At 36.1% G+C, this 22,733-nt stretch overlaps 1 long non-coding RNA gene across 3 annotated transcripts in view; it reads left to right on the top strand.

Moving 5' to 3' along the window:
- LOC110357094 (uncharacterized) overlaps positions 1–22,733 on the top strand; it is a 245,989-nt gene that overhangs the window by 187,634 nt on the left and 35,622 nt on the right. For all 3 annotated transcript variants that reach the window (XR_010472405.1, XR_010472404.1, XR_010472406.1), the window contains one exon: positions 17,751–17,804. This is a non-coding gene — a long non-coding RNA (uncharacterized LOC110357094). The remainder of the gene's footprint in view (positions 1–17,750; positions 17,805–22,733) is intronic.

Below are 22,733 nucleotides of genomic sequence, written 5' to 3'. Positions count from 1 at the left end.
ATTAAAATTACACTTGGAACTGCTGGACACAGCAGTGACCAGGTGCCACGGATGTGTGCGTTTAGAAATGAAGGAAAGACAATAGAAATCATAAAAAATAAATATGGAATAGTTGAACACTCTCAACATCTTCCTTATGAGGAAAGGCTGAGGGAGCTGGGTCTCTTTAGCTTGGAGAAGACTGAGGGGTGACCTCATTAATGTTTACAAATACGTAAAGGGTGACTGTCATGAGGATGGAGCCAGGCTCTTCTCAGTGACAACAAATGATAGGACAAAGGGCAACAGATACAAACTGGAACACAGGAGCTTCCACTTAAATAGGGGAAGGAACTTCTTCATGGTGAGTGTAACAGAACACTGGAACAGGCCGCCCAGGGAGGTTGTGGAGTCTCCTTTTCTGGAGATATTCAAAACCCGCCTGTACACATTCCTGTGTAGCCTCATCTAGGTGTTCCTGCTCCAGTGCGGGGATTGGACTAGATGATCTTTCAAGGTCCCTTCCAATCTCTGATAATTCTGTGATTCTGTGCACTAGGGCTGCTTTTCAAATACCTTCCATGTGGGGGAAGAGCCACAGGAAGGCAGAAGAGGTGCAGGGGCTAACTCACTCTGCGCAGACAAGACACAGCTCGTCGTGATGGTGAGCTGTACACTACAAACCACTCTCTGATTCTTTTCGCAGAGGGCATTTTAGATATGAACCAGCAGTTCATATAGTTACTTGTACACTGTACACATTGTTCTGCCTATCTGTGTCATCTTCCTTGTGCCAGGCAATTACAGACAAGTGTGTCACAGCATATTTAAGTGTTAACCACCACCAGACCAGATATATACCCAGTACCCATAGGAAGGGCTTTGTTGCTCATTCCAGTCACTTTGTTAGCTTGTCGATATTTTAAGTTGAACACAAAATATTAATAACCTGCAGAACCATAAAACCCAAATCTCTATAACTGCTGGATAATTTCCATTTCATATAGTGTTTGCATCATATGATTTTTAAAATATCATAAAAAATTGTTTTTGTTTTCCATCAAAGACAGAGAATGTATGTTACACACAATTTTTAAAACAGAATATTGTCCTAAGAACCAGATTGGAGACTTGAGCTGAGCATACTTAAAGCACGAATCCACACAGTTTAAGAGCAGGCAAGATGTTCTTAACCTTACCTTAATCTAGAGAAAACATGAGTTTGGCTAGTGAAAGAGATTTTGCTTAGCTTTTTTAGGGATTTTTTTTTTTTGTAAAAATTTAAAAAGTTCATTCAAATGTCTGAGAGAATTTCAGGTTCTGGAAACAAAATTAACTGCAGAGCAGAGGATTAAGGAAAAAGAATATTAAACAGGAAAATACAAGGGGAATACAAAATCAAAAAAAAAACAGAGAAACACCAGATGAAAAAACTTCCAGAGGAACTACTGATCTTCTCACCTTGAAAAGCTTATGAACAATGATTACAATGAGAGGAATGAGCCTAACATAGAGCTGTATTTCTTAAATGCTGAAACCTTTCTAGGTGCTCTAAAGAATATTTAAAGCATTTCTAAAGAGCTAGAAATGTTTTTAGACAATAACTTAGTTTGGTTGGTGACAACCGTTTCATAGAAATCTTAGTGCAAGATATTGCTTCGAGGGTCACCATGGGGTCATTTAATCCATTGACTGAAGAGACAGATTACTGGAAGGTGTTTGTTTAACTTCCTTTTAAAAATCTTCAGTTTCAGAGATTCCAAAATATCCCTGGAATAACATGCCCTAGAACCTACTCCAGTGTCCTCTTACAAGGGATGTGGTTCTGTAATGTCTAGCTCAGCTATCACTCTGCAATTCAAACTCATTGCATTTGTTTCTTTCAGACAGCAGATGATCTTCCGTATAATAGATAAGCACAACATTACATTACCACCCTCTTTTAAATAGCTGTAGACTCTTAATGACATAAACTAAGCAAATATAGTTATATTTTGTTTTTCTTTCTTACACTTTTTCAAAGTTTCAATGATTTTTTTTTTGTTTGGTTCTAGATTCTTTTATGAGTCTACTCTATATTATTCTAAAGAAAGATTAAAATGTCAAAGCTTTTTTGGTTTGCCTTTAGAATGTTCAATACTAGGATTCTTAATCTAAAGTTATATTTTGCTTTGATAATTGAAAATATATGCATATTTTTAAAAGAATTTAAAGGTTTAATGTGCAATCAAAATAAAATATTTGATCAAGATAGGGTAATATTTTTTTTGGCCTAGGAATGGGTGGGTAATGCCTTGAGACAACAGAAAGTACAATCTTTACAATTTCTGTCAACCTGCTACAAAATGGTTTGAATAACTTCAGTTAAAATATTTCATAGGAAAAAAAAAGCAATGTTAAGAAAGAAGAAACTGTATTTGAAGCAGTACAGTGAGATAATATTGTATGAAACTCCTAGTTTCTTGATATCTCCTTAGCGATGGAGAAGAAAAATCAGTAATAACCATCATTATCCCAGCTCTTCAGCATGTGAGCTTTACCTTCCAAAATGTGCTATTAAACAAATTGAGATAAATAGCAGTACAATCAGTGAAATTCACACATGATTGTCTCTTGCAATGTCCTCTTTAAAGACTGACAATCTCTCTGAAAAGACTTCTTTGTATTTAAACAGATGACAAGAAATATTTGTCCTGATCTTAGCCATAAAACAAACACACTCCATGCTGTCCTGAGTTAATCAAAGTTAGTGGGAACCAGGACTGCCATTCTAATGTTGGAAAAACGATGCTCCTTTTTGGGATAAGTAATTTGACTTGTGCTGCAGCAGTTATGTGTTTTCTTTGTCAGGAGAACATTCCTCTCATGTTTTCCATCTTGATTCATGATTCACTCATGATCATTTGATGATCCTGAAAGAACAAAAACCCTTTTCTTGAAAGCACCCAACCAGTACTGGAGACCTGCACAGGCCGCACAACAGGAATGCCAACTAGGTTAAAAATATAAACAGGAAATTCAAAAAGGCTGGATTTTGTAATACAGAAGTCAAGAGGCAGCTTTGTCTCTGGCTTGCATAATTGAGCCCTAAGTGAACTCAACAAAGAGAAACACTGCATCATTTCAGTACCACGCTTTTTAAGTCAGACTTTTCTGTCCTTAATAATTGTCTGTTTTAATAAATCTGTTTTCAAATAATGATTTTTGTTAAATAAGATTATCATTAAAATCTTGGCCTGGGGAATAGCACAGAGACTTTTTAAACCAAAATTTTGCTTACAAGCAGCAAACCTAATTAATTGGAAATATGTGCTTCTGGAAAGAAACAAAATGTCTTTTTTGCGAAGTGTATGTCCTCAGAGGTAGACTGGTTTGTATAGAAACTGTGAGAAGAATAATAGTAGATATAATTAAATTTCTAATTCTGAAAATTAGATTCTGAAATTTAGAAAATTAAGTTCCATTTAAAATTATGGAAGCTTATCTCAGGTTTTCAGAGTTACCCAGGATTTTCCTCAGTCAATATTTGGTGAGATGGAGGCTTGTCTGGAGCAAGCTGTGGTAATTAACACGTTACTTCTGTGTCATTGTAGTAATTCATATTTCAAACAGTTAAGAAAGAGCAGAATTTAGAACATTCCTTTTTATCCCAATGACAGTCTGGGACATAGCACACACATTTCAAAAATACCTCAGTCTGCGCATCCTGAAAAAAAAAAAAAACAACCTAAAAAAAGTTTCCTGATGAAACATTTTGATTAAACCAATTATTGAATAGGCTTAAGAATTTTGTGAAAACATACCATTCTGTAACAAGCCAAAACTGCCCATTTCTTGCTGTTTCCTAGTAAGATGAGCCATGGAGAAGAACTGAGGGTCTTGAAATTGACCCTCATTTGGAGTGTCACCAGGAGGGGCACAGTGTCAGGTTCCTTCCCAGGTTGGTGACCAGCCAAAGACCAAGGCACTCCTGGTGCCGGGATTGCACTTGGCCCAGTGGCAACCCCAGGGTGTCCAGGGCCCTGCAGTGTGTGACAGTTGCAGCTGCACCCTTGCACATCAGTCCTACATCCGCTGCGCCTGTGGGAGAGGTGGGCTCTGGAATATGGTGGTGACAGAGCTTAGGAAAGAAGGGCTTTCATGTGAAATGACACCAAATGACAAGTTGCTCCTTATTTGACTGAATTTTTAACTTCAAATACAGTATTTAGCACACTGGGGGCAATGCAATGATTTGAGAGGGTTTTAACTGTGTGGTTCAGATACTCAAGTGAACAGTGAGAACCTATGCAGTTTTCATTTGCATTCAAAAATAATGTGGTACATTCTTCCAGTCTACTGTAGGTAAATTCAGTGGTCCAAATCATTTTACTAAAATTCATGCAGTATCAGCACAGAGATTATCCCATAGTGATGTCTGAGTTAGTAGAGAAAAATGTGCTAACTCTATGTAATAACTGTTCCTTTTTGTCCCTTTGTTTTAATTCCTATTAATACATTAGTGTATGGGATGTAATTAGCTTTCATCTTTCCCCTTTTGGTTTAAATATTGCCAAACTCCATTAAACCAGCTGTATGAAAGCCAGAAAAATGGTTTACTAGTGAATTCCAAGTGCATGTCTTTGCTGCAGTGTAAATTGAAAGGTCACAACAAGTCATCTAATTGCCTGGTATGTATTCTATTAATTGCACTTTTAATGTGTAAAGAGCGCTAAAATTATCAGATAAACTGCTGAGTTCTGGTAAAACATCAGATATGTCTGAATCTTCATCTCAAAACACGACAATGTAAGAAAGTGGTTCTGACATCTGTTAAAAAACTTTTGATATGTGTCCCGCTCCCCTTTATTGGAACTGGCAGTGACATGCTCACCTCCACTGCTCTTGCTGTCAGTCCCTTTGCTTCTTGCAGCAGGGAAATTTGGAAAATCCAAGCACAGCAAGTGGCCTGCTCTTGCATTCGTGAGGTGCACTCAACCCAGGCAAGAACATAAGAATTCTGTGTTACTGCTAAGTATTTGTCTCTCTTAATTCCTTCAGAAGGTGTGTTTATACTGTATCATTTCTCTAAAGAAACATTGTCAAGTTGAAAAATGAAAGGCCTGAGAGAAAAACATTAAGACTGTGAGACTCTGATTTACCTTTATCTAGTATCTGCAAAAATTGATGAATTACAGCTATAGAACTGGTATTTGCTTAATCCTGCAAAGTGTTGACTTCTCTGAGTGATAAAATACACCCTAAATTCCTAAGTTGTAAGAGAATGTATTTTTCCCCTATTTAATTAATCAGAAAACTTGCCAGTGTCTCATCATTCAATCTCTGCTTTTTCCAGTATTGTGGTTACTTCCTGATATGTATGTGGAGCTTATACTCATGTGTCAGGGCTTCCAGTAATGTTTAACAGGATTCAAGTATGTCATCTTTTAGCCAGATATCAAAAACAAAGACCAAGGAAATGCTCAGCATCAGATTGGAACACTGATAATTTTTTTTTTTTTAATGTATTTAGTATTCTGTTATATTTAGTCTTTAAAAGTTGAATGATTTCCTACTAGTCCAATATATGACATTATGAAATTTAATCTTTGAAGACACAGAAAATATATCATCTTATATAAGGATATTATAAAATGGTAACTTTCAAATTGTTTAGCCTTTGCAGGAATTATTAGAGCTGAAAAAGCTGAACAACCATTTTGGCTTTGGTAATTCTCATGTCAGGTTAGGATAGCAAGAGGGCAGGAGAAAAAGCAGCAAAGAATTCATTAAAATAATATTATTTTGAAAAAAAAAACAACTATTTTTTCTTTAGAAATCTTGGAACAGTTTCAAAATGTCAAGATTGCTTTTAAATAGATGATGTGTTGACTAAATTAAACTACTTTTCTCCTAAAAATTAATTTTTATGCAGAAATTTTCAAACCAGAGTTATTTAGCTTAGCAGCTGAAAATGACAGTAGTTCAATTGTTCTGTTAGTAGTCATGAAGGAGATACCTGTTAAATGCCAAAATGAATTCACTGTTTTCTTTCATCTTATATGTTGTATATAACTGAATATGAAAAAAGAAGTAAAATATTAGAAATAAAGTGGCAGCCTTGACTATTACATAAGGGCCAGAACTTGTAAAGGAACTTAAAAAAAATTTCAATTCCATATTCACTTTTACTGGAAAATACACGCAGGTACCTAAAAGGTCACAGACATGCAGCAGTTAAGTAGCTGCATTCTGCTGTCAAAAATATCCCCAAAAAGTGCATTTTCAACCCCCCTGTGAAGATATAATTGAAACAGAATTTCATCATCTCATGCATAAATATTTGTGCTGGGAAGACTTTTACGTAAATAAAGCTTGGAACACAATCAGGCAATAAAAAAGAGGTATGTTACTTTTATAGATAAGGAATGTTTCCAGAGAGTTAAAAAACAAAAAAATGTTTTTCAAAGTATAGGTTGATGGAATGATTATTTAGCTGTGGAGGATGTTACTTCCTAAATTCACAAATATTAGATATTCCTGTGGTAGGTCAAATTTTGGTTCTACAGTTTAATTTTAAGGTCCAAACATAGGCTGATGTAAATCAACATACACCATTGAACAGTGTTGTCTGCACTGATTTTATAAACTATCAGTCTGCATTATGAAGTTATTTCTATTTTCTCTTTTTGAGAAGAGATTGTGCTATGAGATGCGTCCCAAAAGGCTTGAAAGTATCACTTCTGAAACTATTTACATTCCTGACACTGCATAATAAAATTTTTATTCTGCTCTTTTGTGTCTTTTTTATTGCTCATTTTTGAAACATCGTGTTTTATTATCTTTCACTCCTGTTATCAATACTGAGCAATAATAAGACTTTAATGACCTGTTTTAATAAGCCTTTTACAGATTTCTATGTTGATTTGACATACCTAAGTGTAGTAACATGGTTTATGAAGAATAAACAGATGAATAATATGACATTCGTATCCTTGGGGATGAAGTGATTGTAGATGGACGTTATGGTTTAAATCCAGACAGCCACTAAACCCTACGCAGCCACTCACTCACTCTCCCCCACGGGACTGGAGAGAGAATCAGAAGGGTAGAAGTGTGAAAACTTGTGTGTTGAGATAAAGACAGTCTAACAAGTAAAGTGACCTGATCTAGTCAAAGATGCCACTGCTTTCAGATGACATCTGAAAGTCCCTTCCAACCCAAACTGTTATGTGATTCTGTGAACCCACCACACCGAAATGTAGGGATAGCTGCTGTATCTTACTAAGGCAAATGAAAATGAGTCAGAGTGGTTATTTTACCAATTTCGCTGGTTCATTATAAGCCCATGATACTTAATGAGCAGTAAATTAAGAGTATAGTTAATCAGTAAGTTGTTTTGGGGTATGATAATGACCACAAGAGGGTCTGAAATGTGAGCAGACACTCACCTCCAGTGCTTATTTCTTCTTCTGTTCAGCTAGAGAAGATTTGTGCAGGCTCCGAAAACTCTTTTGCTGGAGACACAACCTGAAATTTAACACAGACCAAAGGGATAATAAAATATTTGAAATGTAAATAATAGTTCCTTTACTAAAAACTCTCATCTCTTTTCAGTATTTTTTTTCCATTTTATGTTTTACCTATCTCTATTTATTTCAGGTATCTTTTTGCATCCCATATTGTTCTTCAGGAACACTGAAACAAAACTTATCATCAACCTCTTAAAGACAGAAGCATAGTTTCTGATAATCATATGCTGTGCAGGTCTTTTCTATAAGCAACCGCCAGAAATGATTATGCATTATGCACCTATTCTAAGAAATTATAGTATTGCATGTATTCCAGAGATAACATAGGAGAATCACCCCAGTAAGTTTTAGTTTATTTTCTATGTTGGGAAATATTCAAAATAATAGACAGAACTTGGGGATTATGTTTTTTAATATTAATGCTATCCTATATACGGAAATACAGAAAAACTGGAATAAACCAGACACTTCGACTACTGTATTGACATTTATGCTTGAGAAAGTTCAGGCCTGGAAGCTCTTGCACAGCAAGTTAAAAGGCCAATACCAGCCTCTGACCCAAAAGGGAACATTTCAGTTAAGGCTCAATCAATTGAAAATGCAGGGCAAAATATGCTTTTAGATTACATAGTCTGCATTACAAGATACACAACTATTTTCCATCAAGCTGAGCTAATTTGGGTTTGTATTTTGACTGTGTATGTAGAACAACTATAATTTATTTATGACCTATTAAGCAGATTGTTTCCAGTGTGTAAGAAATCCTAATTAGTACCACTGTTTTTAAAAAGGAAACTCACAATTTCCTTTATATTCTGTCATCAAAGGCACAAAGGAGAAGGCTTTCATTCTTGTTTTTCTTTCGTTTGGTTTGATTTTTTCCATGCCGTCTACCGAACGTCAAGAGGTCATATACATACTGTTGTACAGCCATGTCTTTGAAGTCTCCAAAGAATTTCAGAATTCTCATAAAGGGTTTATTTATTGAAATACGCTTTTCCCTCAGGAAATTATGATTCCTGAGGGACCTGTGATTGCCAAACCATGTGTAAGGACTGTTATCTTACAAGTAAATGTATTGGGGCAATCTGAGCATGTGGGAAACAACATTAAATAATGCTTGGGAGTTCAACGTATGCTCCAGGATCTCACAAAGAGACAATGCCATGAACAGAAAGTCTTCCAAACTCATTCCCATTCAGCTCTCTGGCCTACCACGTCCTAGTTGCTGCCCCTAAACAGTGCTTCAAGTGGAAGAACAGAAGGTTGTAGACATCTGGGGACACAATAACATACAGATCAGGGTCAGTAATAGTAGACAGTTCCGAAAAGTTGAAAATAGACAAGTAGATAAAAGACAAAGCAAATAATATTCAGAAGCACTGGCAGATAAAAGTATGTTAATATAACAAAGACAGTCATTCAGATACTGTACAGAGCAGCCCGAAGCCAGCATAGCTCACTGATGCAGGATTACTTGGACTCATATAATCAACATTGTTATTCCCATGATGCACATTCTTGGGAAGGAAAGGGTAACAAGGGTACAGTAAATAAGCTGTGAATTACATAAGCCTTTGCTGTTTTTCTAGCGAGGTCATCAATTACACTTCTTTGGTTTTATCCTGAGACCAGAATGAGCAGCCAGGACTGAGTGATACTAAGGCAGGCTTTGCAACTTTCCCCAGACAGTTTAGTACAGCACATGTACATGGCTCAGCCACCACTGGCGGTCTAGGCAGCACAGCCCAGTTCAGGAATGTGTACACCGTCCAAAACTTCCACTCAACTTCCCTATGGTTTGGTCTCAAGGCATCACTTGGTGTGAAGACACAATGTGATGTGATTGAGATCAATCAGTTTGTATGTTGTCTGACGGAAGAAGGTATGTGGTACCCTGATTATGCTTGCTTGCTTACTTTTGCCTCATCTGAACATTTATACTGTAGGCTCATAACATAAATATGTAAACAAAGTGTGCTTATTTGTAACCCATGACCTTGTTTTTATTACTTCCTGATCATAAAGTTGCCTTTCTTAGGCACAGGGCATTAATGAAGGTAAATATACAGTAATTCTACCTCTATATGGCTGTATAATTTATCCCTTTACATTAGACAGAATCTGCAGGGTTTTGAATGCTATAGATAGCAGAACAGTGCCCAAGCAACCATTGTGGAAGCCTCTATTCTTTCAGATAAATTAGTAAAAGTAATGGAGTGGATCCATCTTATAATAAGAAAAAGCATCAAGGCAGATTAATGCACTTAGACTGAATAACACAATAAAGTTGGGAGATGTGTTTCCCAGGGTCAGGCTAATGGATGGCAAGCCTCAGCAAGGAGTGTGGGGTGCACCTTTCAGTAGTTAATATGAAGGGAAATGAAGGCTGCTGCAGAGGCTGAAAGATTGCCTTCTACAAGGATTGAGGTCTCTTTCTGGGGCCTGAAAGAATAAAGTTTATTTTTCCAAGGGAAGCTTTCTTGGGTATCCTCTATTTCAAAAGCAAAAAAATGAAATTGGCTGTATTTATTGGTACAGCTTTTTGGAAATAAAGACCTGAAAAGCTACATTTTAGTTGTTGAGAGTGCAAACAAAAGAATTTTGGGTCAGAGTTCACTCCTTTCATAGCCTCTTATTTCTTCAGTGAAGACTTGATTTCTGCATAGATTTGATATTATCTAAACTATTTTGCTTGAATGCTGTCATGTCATTCTCTATGAGTCCTGCCAAAAGAATATTGACTGTTGACTGTTTTCCTCCAAGGCTTTAAGGTGTGTTTTCTGAAGTGCCTCTAGGGCTTTTTATTTCTTCTTATAACTCAGAAAGAAATCTTGCATGTGCATCATTTTTTTCTTCCTCTTTGCATTCATCAAAAATGAACAAAGGATAATACGGACAGTGAGTTACAGTCATACATAAACCATACGTGTATCTAAGCTATTGCTCTGAAAACTCTACTTTGTTGAAGACAGTATTTATTGAAAGCCTCTTTTGTATATCAATAGTGTGGAAGTCACCAGGGGTACAAGAAAGTGGTAGAAATTCTTTTTTGTTTTGGCTGTTGGGTTATCCAAGTTGTGCACGCATACTATGGGCTGGTAGCAGAGATACCCAGAAGGCTGGTTACACAGGCGTGTGGCTAACGGGTCACAGTGCTGCAGGTCCCTCCATGAGGATTCGCAAGGTCTTTCTGCATTGGCAAACAACTTCCACTAACTTCCTGGGCTTCCAGAAATGCTAATCAGCAGTTCTAGTCTGCAGCACATTTATTACACCCTGACGTGCTGGAGGCAGCCTGATACAAATGGAACTGCCTCGTGAAAAATGCTGTTCCAGTGTTTTATAATAAAGTGCACCAATTAGATGCATTCATTAGGACAAACTGCTTGTCTTTTCTTGTATTAGATCTTTTAAAAGGCACAATGCATTTCATAGCTCATTCCACTCTGTATTATTATTAATTGAACAGGGCACATTACAAAGTTTTAATCCAATAACTGTAAATACATAATGAATAATATTTCCTTGGAGGCTGCCAGGGTTGCAGCAGCCTCCTCTACAGCTTTGCATACTCAGAGTAAGATATATTATCGTGAAGTCCCCTCTTGCCTTGTTGTAGGTTCCCCACAGGTATTCAAGGGACATCACCGGAGCAGGGAATGTTGCATGTGAAGTAAAAGACAAATGTATCATTTGTTAAAAAATAAATTAGGAGCCAAGCCTAAAGTGCAGCCTTTCAACTTTTTGTTGTTGAAAAGAGTCACATGCGCCAGGTCATCATGTCGTCTTGCACATCCCAGGATGCCAAAAGGAAAACAATATTTTAATTTTAGCAGCATGAGGATTCCTAACTGTAGCATTTTATTTATAAAGGGTAAATGGCAAACACTAAATGAAGACAAAAGGAAACATTCTGTTCCTCTCTGGGGGAGCACAACATTATTACACAAGGTTGTGATTGGGCATAGTAAGATGAATTGAGCTGCTGTTCCTACTGACAAGAACATTACTTCTTAGATTCCTACTAATACATGAAGTAGCTGGCACTCTGCCTTATACTTGCGTAACGGATACGATCTACAGCAAAAGGACCCTGAACTCAGTGATCAAGATATGGGTTTCTGTATAAAAGAAGACTCTAGGGTGCATTGAAGTGGTTCCTGTTTTTATTGTACATACTAATCTTTTCATAAGGAATAAGTATTCGCAGTAACTTATGCTGGGACAGTACTCAAGGTGCCTAGCAGAGCTAATTAGCTCAAAGAGAAATAGTGCAGTAATACAGTCCTATAATCATTGATGTAGCCCTATAACTTCAATTCCAAGCTATTTTATGGTCAATCAACATGAAAAAATGGTTAGAGAGGGAGATAAGGTCTATTTATACATATCCTTGTAGCTGTATCTGTTACTCTGTTGAAAGTTACAGCAACATGAGTTATTTTCAGAAATGCAGATTTATGCTTTTAATCAATGAGGTATGTTTTTTGCAGAATTTAGGCCTTTGGCACCTATGAATTCATGGATCCTTGCAACTGGTTTTCATAACAGGCAAAAAATCTTCAATTTGTCATTCACTGATTTTGATGATATCATCAAATACATCATGTTGCTAAGCACTGCTAGGACTCTGTGGATATCTAGGATTATTAAAGGTTTAATGTTTTAATTCTCATTGCTTCATCATCTTTCTGCTAACTGTGTGAAGATGAGTCTGCAGAAAGGCAGTAGTATAGCACATATCTTGAGGCAGGGACAGTGAAGCTACAGTGCAACAATTTTTGTAAATACTTGAAAGTTTTGAAAGCATAAATTAGAGTGATATGCACTATTACCTGGCAGAGTAAGATCAAATATTTATCCCATTTGATTGAAATGGTTCTAACCTTTACATAAGTCAATCAGGAAAATCCATAAATTTCATTACTGTGAAGCTTTCATTGCTGAGGGCATGTTCCATAAAATTCTTTCTGTTGGTATAATTAGAGCTGATTAGACCACATAGTAATTCTTGAAAAGAAGTGACTTCATGCCTGATAATGAAATTTAGACACCTAAATCCTAACTGTAATCTGAAAATCCAGCTCAACTACTGCCTAACACTAGAGGCACCTGACCTCCATAGGTTCAGCATACCTAATTAAAACTTTTTCCATAGTAATTATTTTCATTTAAGGACATAAGGAAGAACCAGAACATCAACTCTGCTCTGTGTGCTCCCACATATTTGTTTGAACATGCTCTTAACAAATGTAGCGACTAAAAATACCCTCAGGATGCGTGAGTACAAGCTTTGGCTTAGTTCTGGTCTTAATCTAGAAAAACAGAGTGGACTTCTTCCTTCAACTATGTTTTGTGAGAGAACTGTACCCCGTATCTTAAGAAGAGAAAACAAGTCCCTCCCTGCCTTCAGTAGAGTTTTCCAGCAATGTCCTCCCTCAGTAACTCAGAACGGACATCTGAGTCTTAAGGAGAGAGTAAGAACTGATATGACCTTTTCCAAGAGCATTTTCTGTTGGAAAGCTGACAGTAAAAGTACTAGTCAGAATGGCAGCACACAGTTTAAAAGAATCTCCAGACATTGTATTAATAACCTTGCTGCATAGAGAGGTTTTGATATCACGTCATATCAGCAGATATAAAAAAAAATGAAGCATCTGACATTATGGACCTTAGACCTGCTCTTCAGGTTTTGTCCTAATGGGAAAAAGAAATGAGTGCTTATACTTGAGAGCTTAATATTCAAGCTGGAATGTAGGAAACTTGACTTCGAGCATCTGCTCCAATTTTAAATGAACAAAAGGAAATTAAATTCTTGAATGAAAAGCTCTTAAATGAGGCAAACAAAGACTAAAGTCTGACTGCCATATTTCAGGTAACAGTTTATTTGCTATTATGCTATATCTCAGTTGTTTTAAAAATATTTCAAAATTTTAAACCAATCTAAAATGGCGTTGTAATACTGAAAGCCTTCAATAGACAAATTCAAGTATAAAATCTACCAAAAGCATTAGAATATTTTAGATGGTGATTTCTTTTTACCTACAAAATACAATTTTAAAAAATCTGAAACATTTAATAAATACTTTCGAGTCTTTTAAGAAAAAGGGTTTCTTAAAATCCAAGTGGCATTTATCTCACAGTGTGAAGAGTGAACATGTGTGAGTTTCAAATTCAGTATAACACACTCTTCTCCCTCTGGCTTTCACAGTGAATTGAACACTTAATTCCCTCCAGCGATTTTGAAAATCTCAATTTGTAACAATTATGATGAGAAACCATTACTTGATAGAAAGAAAGAAGAGTTAAGTTGAAGAAAGGTATCTTGATTACTTTTAAAATAATGAGCACACACAAATAAAAGGGGAAATCTTGCCAAAATTCTACAACCTCCTTTTTCAATTTGCATATTAAATTGTACATCTACCAGTTTCTGTTAATTCAGCAAAATAAGTAGTTCTTCTAAAAGTAATTGCATTATTAGTCTACCTTGGCAGTAATGATCCTTAGGTGAAGGCAGCAAGTAATCGTATTTCTAGCAGAGTCTTCTTTTTAATAATTAGTTGTAAAATTATGTTGTGCCTTTTTTGCTCTTGAGAACTTTTATCTCATCTTCTGCACTGACCCATATTTAAACTAAAAGGGAGAATTCTGCTAAAAAGGCAGATTTCTCAAGGTTCTTATGGTTAATACTTGTTCAGTATGTCTGAAGCCAATATTCTCATGCCTTTTCCAGTTGTAAATTGCTTTACCAGGCATTATTTTCATTTTCATTAAATTTTTCATATTACTTAATCGGCTTTATGCAATATGAGAATAGAAATAACACTCTTGTTAAAAAAAGCTTTTACCAGTTATGAGAATATGGACACTGGAAAAGCAATAACAAAACCTTGACCAAGAAAACAAGGAAGTAACCACCTCTCCCTCTCCACCTTTTGCACAAAAATGGAATTTTAAAGATCTAACAAACATTGGTAGCATACTAGTTGTCATATATCTTTATAGATGTTTTATCTCGCTTTTGCTTTCAGGTTTCTTTTGGCATTTCTCTAGATCAAATTATATCTATCTAGATTAAAATTTATTAATATTAAAATAGTCTGTGTTATCTCCTACCTAGAAAAGAAGAAAAAAAAAAAAAAAGTATATTGGCCATCTCTTTTGATTCAAAAATAAGTTATCACAGGTGTGAAATTGATGGAAAGGTTTTCTAGTAAAACCTAGAAAGGTGTAGCCTACTATAGTCTCTCAAAAGACTGTCAGAGGTTTTTTATTGCATATATTGACCAAAGTCTAGAAAAAGCAGTCCTATGTCATGGGTCTTTTATGTTTATACAGAAATAAAAGTTCCATTTACACATTCTTTATTCATCAGCTAGAAAGATGTTGAACTCACGTGTAACTGTAGTACCCAGAAGAGGAAAAAAAACCCAACAGAATAAATAGTTGAGGCTGCTCCAGTGATTACAGTGAGACAGTGAAAATGAATTCCTTTTCATCCTGATGGTGTGTTTTCTTACCACAAATTGTTGCATTTCATGAGTCACTCCACTCAATGCAAAGCAAAGACTTGTCACTGTAATTTAGAATGTACACTAATTTTTTATTTTAAAACAAAAACAAATGTTGGGAGATCAGTGTCAACACCGTATTATTATTTGTGTCTCACCACCTGTCATTAGCATCATTTGTTTATTCCAGGTCATGCAGGCATTAAGCAGTAATTACTTGCTTTGTTTAGACAAGTCACTCCATTTAGAACTACAGCAATTAGAGATTTTTAGAGAGGAAATTTAATTGTGTTGTTTATAACTTCTCTACTTATAGTTCTAGAAATGTCATATTCCTAGCTGCATTTTTTACCTAACATGTATTTTATTTAGTACATATCAGGATGGCATAATTTCTTTTTAAAGCAAATACTGATTAAAATCCTGTTCTGCTACAAAATCTTCTTTCACATTTTGTATTTTTGCAAATACTGAGCACAGGAAATAATTCCCATTTAATGTCTTTTAAATGCTTTTGTGTTTGGAAATATTTTCTGTGTACATGTACAAGCTGTCCAGTGTCAAGCAGAAAGCAATTAAGTTTTCTATGCTTACAGTCTTAATTTTCCTTTTCTTAAAAAAATCCTGAAGCAATGTACTCTGCTTTTACCATCTTAGTGGACAGTAACCTTAAGGACTGCATTGAAATTTGAGAGGAACAGGGAATTGGACAGTTCAAGAGAGTTGTCAAAAAGGAAATGGAATATCACTGTAAAAACCAAAACCAGTACTAGAGAGGTAACTCAAATTGATCACCCATTTTTCTGTGAGTAGTACGGTGGAGGTGATATTTGTCATCTAAGCAGTCTAAAATGAGCAAAAATGATCAGCAGTACTGAGCATTACCAAGAGTACTTACACGACCTTGAATAGCTATGAGATTTATTTAATATGATCAGTCATTTTTTTTTTTTTTTTTTCTCCACAGGACCCATAAGTTAAGAGTTTGCAAATGTTATCCTGGCACCGCCAGAAACAGTTTCACATTGACCTCAATATGTCACCAGAAAGGTCTTCTGGAAATTCTTTTGTTTTCCATATGGCATCTTAGTATATTGGGAAGACAAGTGTGCTGTTATTTCTTTAGTCAAGCAAAGCACTCTTTTTATTGTTACAAAACATTTATTCATGTCACATTATTTTACAAAGTAGTATTTATTCTGCACCAAATAGTCCAATGAAACAAACTTTCAGTTTGATGAATGGTGGCTAGATCAAAAAGCTGAATTAGACAAAATCAAATTTACTGTGTCACATGAAGTAGATGTTAATTGCATTTATTCAGTCTGATCATAAAAACGTTGGAGAATCCTGCAGTCAGGATTATGAATTAGCATGGCTGAGTCCAAAGGATATGGTAACTACATCAATGAAACTGCCTGTATATATGGATGTGTATTTATGTTTCTTTTAGAATATCCTTTCAGTTTTTGTATTTGTGATGTGTGGTGTGACTCTAGGGAAACGTCAGAAAATTGAGATTGCCACACTCTACTTTAGATTATACGCAGTTTACGTATTTCACAGTTTTAAAACTCAAACATCAAACAGATTGGTTATGTTTTCTTTAGTGGAATTCCTCTCTGGTTTACACTCCATTGTTTTGCAGTCTGGTTGTTTGACAAGAGTCTAAAAATTTGTTAAAAACCAGAAGGAAACCTCCCATATTTCCAAATCATATAATAATACTGAAGATGATTCAAAACAAAGAAATGGTGTGTCAATAATCAACAGTTCAAATGCAAAAGTATCAGAAGATATTGAATATTTCTATTGAAATGGAACTACCAGCAAACACCTAACAGTTTGCAGGTAATACAAACTGTATTTTTACACATATTGTTCTCATCTGTCAGCTTTGAAATTCCTCTTGCTGTTGACTCCAGCTTTCTTTGTTGCAATATTTATAAATCTTCACTCGTGTCTTTTAAGGAAATGTGAATTAGCCAAATAATGAAGCTATAATAATAATCTGTTTGATAGCTGTTTGAATATAAAATCAAAAACTTGCTATTATCCAGTGGCATGCCAGCAAGACTGCCTTCTTTTACCAAAAGGTACTCGTTTTATTGCTTGTAAAGATAAAGACTAATTAAATGTTACACAGTCTTTCAGTAATTCAAAAGCTCCACTAATGAGGAGCACCATCCTGTTAAAAAAGTTAGAAGGCAAACAGGTCTGAAGAATGCAGGGAGGCCCTGGGAGCACCGCAAGTGCTTCTGGTGCTGCCAAAGTGGCTCACAGGTCCCCTTGCTGTCATGGCATGGGAGCAGTGGTTACACAGTGCAGCCCCTCTCTTCCACTGTGACAGCACCCAGCAAGAGTATTCATCGATGCTTCTAGAAACACAGTAATCAAAACTGTACATCTTGTATAGGAAACGTGACTGCTCAGGGAAAGCTGTGAGAACCTTCCGACTCCAGTGTGGGAAATCACTTTGGACCAGCATGGACAGAGTTCACAGAAAACCCATGTACCGCTAACTCTGCAAATGTATTTGCATGCATAAAACTTTGTGTGTTTTGACTTGTATTTTGGCTGTGAGCAGGCAGCATGTATCACACCACTCTTCATGACCAAAGCTGTAATGGGGCAAGGTGGAAAGAAAAGTTACGAATCATGCTGGGTTTCTTATCTTCCTGTCCAGCTGAACCAGCCATTTTTACCAAAAGCTACATTCCATTTCCTTCTATGTTTTTTACAGAAAGCCGGGAACCCTGGCAGATCAGGTTGTGTGCAGAGACACATAGGCACAAAGGTGAGTTTGTATATATATGTCTGCATGTGTGTAGTTCATATTCATGTGCATAAACTTTATGAAATATTTGTGCACTGGAACACATGTGCCAGTGGTCAGTCTGACTGCAGGAAGCAGCGAATTAATATGTGACTTCCCTGTGCAGTTCCCCTTATGTTCAGTTTTCCTTGGACTGGCCAAGTCCCTCAGGACAGCGTGGAGATAGGAAAACCTTGTATTTCACATAGTTGTGTCAACATTGTCTGGAGCAGAACCCTACATGAGCAGAAGAGAGCCTAACCCTCTCCTTTCAGGTGGGTAAGGAGGGAACTAGGAGTGGTGCTGCCCTGACTGCTTCTGTGTGGCTCCCCAAGCACAGGGGAATAAGTGCTGCTTGAAAGGGGTTAAGCAGTTCATTTCTGAAGACAGAATTGATAAAGGCAGGGATTAGGGTATCTCACCCATTATGAAGTCTAAGGGCAAAATTTTAGCTGCAAACTCCAGGTTTATTGGTCTATTTGTGGTTAGTATTCCTCATAACTCTTCCTTATAACATGTATTATCTGCAATACATGAGAAATGGTTGGTTTTTTCTTTAATTTTATATTTTGGTCTATAAGTGCAGTCAAGGTTATTTAAGCTCAGTTTCTTTAAAAAAAAGTTAATAGAGGGTTAATACCTCATCCTAGGAGTCTGGAAAGACATTTGAGCATGAAAAGCAAGATTCATTTAAAAGTGAACCTTTTCAAATTATATTTTCTGTGAACTGGTGCCAACTCGATTACAGAAACGCCTTTTGTACTGATCCGTTAGTAAACTGCCTGTTTGTTATAAATCTAATACAAATGCTTAAATTTAGTGACATGCATATATTATATATACTCATTTGTTTTGAGTATTGGTGTTTCTGTCATTCTTAAACAGGATGTTCTGGGAAATAATGTTAAGGAAGAAAATATGACCTTTACTTAAGAACTCTTTAAGAGAGTTACAGACTGAAAGAATATGCAAAAGGGAATTAAGTTTTTGTACATATATGATTACTTCTAAAGAACCTTACTCCTGGGCCACACAAGAGACTAAATTTTATTTAGACTCTCCTCCTTATATTTCTAGAATAATGGGAAGTATAGCTTAACTGTTAATGAGAATCAAAATCACAAGCACAAATACGCTGATATTTATTCCCCTACATGAGAGATCAGTGTTTCTGTGACTTGCTGATGTCTTGGTAAGGTGGATATCCCTCTTACTGTTCATCACCATGGCCATGGGTTACATTCAGAGAGAGTCTGGTAGTGGCCCAACTTGCTGGCATCTGGATGTGATGAGAGGTCATCTAGTAACACCATGTCAGGTGATGCATCTATATCTTCACCACAGAAAAAAACAACCTTGCTGCACAGTTTTTCAGGAAATAAAAAGGCTCAGGGTGTCATTCACATGGAAGAATAAAAGGCTTTGTAAAACAGAAGTCACGGGAAGTTCAGCCTTGCTTTTAAAGGCTTTCTAAAGGAGGCAAAGAACTACATTTTTACAAAATACAGCCAGACCATGAGCCCAAAAAAAATTCATTGCTTCTCAGTAGCAAATACATCAATAACATGTAATTATGTTGGGCTTACTTATCTTACACCCTTCCAGAGTATAAAGAATACTAGTAATATTTGAGCTTGCAAAATCTCTTTGGAGCTGTCAGGAATCAATGGGAATTTTCATCAAAAAATTGTATATGGTTATATCTCATGTATGAATTCCCTGAATAGTGAATTGTTTTTCTGAAAATACTAAGTATTGCAAACCTGTGACATGAGACGAGGATGTTCTTTGAGTATTTGTTGCATAGATGTGATGAGAAGAGGTGTGTACATTCTACAGACATTTTATTTTATATTCCTTATTTCAGCATACCATTGCATAGATTGTACCAGTAAATGAGTATAGAAATAGCTTTCCTTGAACTTTGTCAGCTAAATGCAAATATGGTACAAAGTCTTCTCTCCAAAGAGTTAGGTTCATATTTATGTGAACTGCTAAACTCCCATTTCCTTGTTCAGTATTTCTTTGCCAGAAATAAAGTGGATTCCATCAACAGGCTGAGATATAAATCTTGAATGATTGAGACCTTTGGGAACTGGTTAGAATAATGGATTGAATGTCATCTATGTATGCAAAGTTGACAGAATCTGTCAATCTTCTGGAAAGCTTTGATGTGTCTGTGTTTATATACCTGTGTGTCTAAGGTGACTGTACTGTGAGAGTCGCTAGTTTAAGTGACAGCATATTTGGATCATTAATCTGGCCCCTCATTCTTATGGTGTCTACCAGATTTCAAAGCAACTGAGGGAGCAGTCACATGTTCCTTTTGGAAAGAGCTGGAGTACTTCAAATATCTTAAGAGCAGCTACTCCCATGCAGAAAGTGTTTACTTTCATAAAATAGTCATCTTTTTACATCCTCATGCACTTCAATGCTCAAATCTGCATTTTGGCTTATACCTTTTTGACTTAATTTGACTGCACTGGAACACAAAACACACTTCTGACTTTCTGCTTTGCCAGCTGAGTTTTGTGGATTATTACTTCCAGCTTGGGCATGATAAGCACTGTTAGTCGTTCTTGTAAGCTTGGAAAAAAAGTGTCTATCTGTGTCCTGGGAACCAGAGATACCTGGAGAAGCTAAAAACCTCAGACAGCTTTAAGAGAAAAGGATTTTCAGAGAAGTGTTCTTTCTTTTGAGACTATCCCACCTTCCAGCACATAGCACAGGAGACAGAGCAGGGATCTGGCAGCACTGCAGATTGGAGTGTAAAGGAAGCAGAGAAAGAAGAGGAGGAGTGACTCACCCACTCTCCATTCTGGCAGGGAACACCTACTTGATAAAAACACTTTGTTCCCTCCTTGCGTACTGTAACTCTTTTCCCTCTCTAATCCCCAACAGTGCTATCTGACCCGAGTGAGACAACTTTCCTTATACTTGATTTTCTGATTATTATTTGCTATTTGAATTCTCTAATAATTTATTAGGTTATATTAAAATGATGAATAGTCCAAAGCATATGAAAAGCAGGTAGGTATTTGTTACTGCCTTGATAGCTGGCATTCAGGGACAGACTGTTGTGGCTTCAACAGGAACACTGCAAGGGATTTTCTGAGAACTCGTGAGAAAGCTCTCTCCTTCCAAAGGAGAACATTTGTAGGGGAACTTTCTCATTCCCCAAATGAAAACAAAAGTTTTAAAGAGGCTGATAAATAGATTTTATATTATTAACCTTATCTTTTTCTCCAGGTTTCTTTTGCTGCAAAGTTTCTCTGTAATTGGACCCCCTTAATATCTTATCTAAGTGAATTACTTAATTTATTGCAGCTTTTAACATTTAATTTCTTGCACAAAGAAGATGTCAAATGTATTGTCTTTTCTGTGTTACGGCATATAGATTTATGAATAAGTTGAAAGGTATAATGGTTGTCTTTGGTACCCTAGAACAGAAGAAGAGTTCTGGAAGAAAGAAACAGAAAAGTTAAATTTTTTAATTTTTTGGTGTTGCTAACAAATCGTTATATATTAGTGAACATCCTCACATGTGCCAGTGGCCTTAAACTTCTGTCTTGCAAATATTTTTTCTGTATTTATCATTCCAGAGCACATAAATTATTGTGTTGCAGCTTAATGCCTGGACATAAGCAAAATCACAGGAAGATTCTGGATTCTACAGGAAAATCCTGATGCATTTGCTATGTCTCAGTTCAACAACTTATACTGTCCCTCAGCTACTGGATAGTTTCGCACAGCTGACAGACAGCAAACCTAAACAGAACTCCATAAACATTGATCATTTATTTCATTGCAAAGTTAGCTTGTTGAGTTTAAATTGCAGATGAGATTGATTTGAACCAATGTGACAAAATTTGCAATGGAGTAAATTACAGACTGTCATCTCTTCAGCTTCAAAGCTCATCTGTGAAAAGCAGACAGGTGGAAAAGAATAGCTCTTCTGGAATTATTCCATTTCGATAAGCTGGGTGGGTCCAAACTGTCCCACAGGAGCGTGCCAAGGTCTTGGTCTCTCAGACGATGAGTTAGTTCATGGGCCCTTAGGCTCAAGAGTCTTCTCCACAGATATGGAGTTGGAGCATGCTAGATAATCCTCATTTGAGACCTGCCTCCAAAAATTTAAGATGTATACTGGAACAGAAAGCAAACCAAAATATTGTGGTAAATAGTTTCCAAAAAGGGTTATTTTTATGTTTAAATTTTTATTCTGAATATACATTTTAAAATATATCAATACTGAAGTTTTCCAAGCATTTCAGTTGTACCTAACTGCTTAGGTTTTGCTTTTCATTTAGCCCAGAATACATTGGTTGCTTTCTAACCACCCATTTTTATTGCTCAGTATCTGACTTGCTAAAAACAATGGTAAAGTTCTTCACAAGTTTGCTGAACCCCACAGCATTTTTGGGTGTATAAAAACAATGAAGTCTATTAAACAAAAAGTTATTTATGTACATCTTTTAGCCATTTAAACAAGTAAGAAAATATTGGAAGAAAATAAGCAATGTCTAAATTAGAGCAAGATTAATAACCTGGATTTCACTAGTGCTCAGTTACACAAAGCATCTAAAAATTTAAGGGTTAAAACTGTAAGTTAAAGGAATAAATTAACAATATAAAATATCTTACCTGCAGGATATAAAACTTTTTAAAATTGCTATTAGATATATCAGAGAACTGACTGTTCTCTAACCTAGTCTGTTGGTATTTGCAAAGGAGGTAATAATTATGTAATTATTTTCTTGAGACAGACAGCATCATCAACCATTTTTTAAATGAATTTTATGACATGCTAATTTCCCATCTGTCCCAAGTAATATAGACTCTACACTTTAGTTCTTTCACCATAACTTAACAGCAAAACTGCAAGAACAAAATGTCTGTTCAGTACTTCTG

Source organism: Columba livia, chromosome 4, assembly GCF_036013475.1.
Source record: "Columba livia isolate bColLiv1 breed racing homer chromosome 4, bColLiv1.pat.W.v2, whole genome shotgun sequence".
NCBI classification, from domain to species: domain Eukaryota; kingdom Metazoa; phylum Chordata; class Aves; order Columbiformes; family Columbidae; genus Columba; species Columba livia.
Note: the sequence above shows the minus strand (reverse complement) of the source record. Positions and strands in the feature narration are given on the sequence as shown.